The sequence below is a fragment of the Thalassophryne amazonica genome, chromosome 2 (genome assembly GCF_902500255.1).
Source record: "Thalassophryne amazonica chromosome 2, fThaAma1.1, whole genome shotgun sequence".
NCBI lineage: Eukaryota > Metazoa > Chordata > Actinopteri > Batrachoidiformes > Batrachoididae > Thalassophryne > Thalassophryne amazonica.
In genome coordinates, this window is record NC_047104.1 from 154,462,874 (window position 1) to 154,464,889 (window position 2,016).

The window sequence follows — 2,016 nt, forward strand, 5'->3', positions numbered from 1 at the left end:
TTAATACCTATGGCATGCTCTAATCTCTGTAATAAAATTTTATGGTCAACAGTATCAAAAGCAGCACTGAGGTCTAACAGAACAAGCACAGAGATGAGTCCACTGTCCAAGGCCATAAGAAGATAATTTGTAACCTTCACTAATGCTGTTTCTGTACTATGATGAATTCTAAAACCTGACTGAAACTCTTCAAATAGACCATTCCTCTGCAGATGATCAGTTAGCTGTTTTACAACTACCCTTTCAAGAATTTTTGAGAGAAAAGGAAGGTTGGAGATTGGCCTATAATTAGCTAAGATAGCTGGGTCAAGTGATGGCTTTTTAAGTAATGGTTTAATTACTGCCACCTTAAAAGCCTGTGGTACATAGCCAACTAACAAAGATAGATTGATCATATTTAAGATCGAAGCATTAAATAATGGTAGGGCTTCCTTGAGCAGCCTGGTAGGAATGGGGTCTAATAAACATGTTGATGGTTTGGATGAAGTAACTAATGAAAATAACTCAGACAGAACAATCGGAGAGAAAGAGTCTAACCAAATACCGGCATCACTGAAAGCAGCCAAAGATAACGATACGTCTTTGGGATGGTTATGAGTAATTTTTTCTCTAATAGTTAAAATTTTGTTAGCAAAGAAAGTCATGAAGTCATTACTAGTTAAAGTTAATGGAATACTCAGCTCAATAGAGCTCTGACTCTTTGTCAGCCTGGCTACAGTGCTGAAAAGAAACCTGGGGTTGTTCTTATTTTCTTCAATTAGTGATGAGTAGAAAGATGTCCTAGCTTTACGGAGGGCTTTTTTATAGAGCAACAGACTCTTTTTCCAGGCTAAGTGAAGATCTTCTAAATTAGTGAGACGCCATTTCCTCTCCAACTTACGGGTTATCTGCTTTAAGCTACGAGTTTGTGAGTTATACCACGGAGTCAGACACTTCTGATTTAAAGCTCTCTTTTTCAGAGGAGCTACAGCATCCAAAGTTGTCTTCAATGAGGATGTAAAACTATTGACGAGATACTCTATCTCCCTTACAGAGTTTAGGTAGCTACTCTGCACTGTGTTGTTATATGGCATTAGAGAACATAAAGAAGGAATCATATCCTTAAACCTAGTTACAGCGCTTTCTGAAAGACTTCTAGTGTAATGAAACTTATTCCCTACTGCTGGGTAGTCCATCAGAGTAAATGTAAATGTTATTAAGAAATGATCAGACAGAAGGGAGTTTTCAGGGAATACTGTTAAGTCTTCTATTTCCATACCATAAGTCAGAACAAGATCTAAGATATGATTAAAGTGGTGGGTGGACTCATTTACTTTTTGAGCAAAGCCAATAGAGTCTAATAATAGATTAAATGCAGTGTTGAGGCTGTCATTCTCAGCATCTGTGTGGATGTTAAAATCGCCCACTATAATTATCTTATCTGAGCTAAGCACTAAGTCAGACAAAAGGTCTGAAAATTCACAGAGAAACTCACAGTAACGACCAGGTGGACGATAGATAATAACAAATAAAACTGGTTTTTGGGACTTCCAATTTGGATGGACAAGACTAAGAGACAAGCTTTCAAATGAATTAAAGCTCTGTCTGGGTTTTTGATTAATTAATAAGCTGGAATGGAAGATTGCTGCTAATCCTCCGCCCCGGCCCGTGCTACGAGCATTCTGACAGTTAGTGTGACTCGGGGGTGTTGACTCATTTAAACTAACATATTCATCCTGCTGTAACCAGGTTTCTGTTAGGCAGAATAAATCAATATGTTGATCAATTATTATATCATTTACCAACAGGGACTTAGAAGAGAGAGACCTAATGTTTAATAGACCACATTTAACTGTTTTAGTCTGTGGTGCAGTTGAAGGTGCTATATTATTTTTCTTTTTGAATTTTTATGATTAAATAGATTTTTGCTGGTTATTGGTAGTCTGGGAGCAGGCACCGTCTCTACGGGGATGGGGTAATGAGGGGATGGCAGGGGGAGAGAAGCTGCAGAGAGGTGTGTAAGACTACAACTCTGCT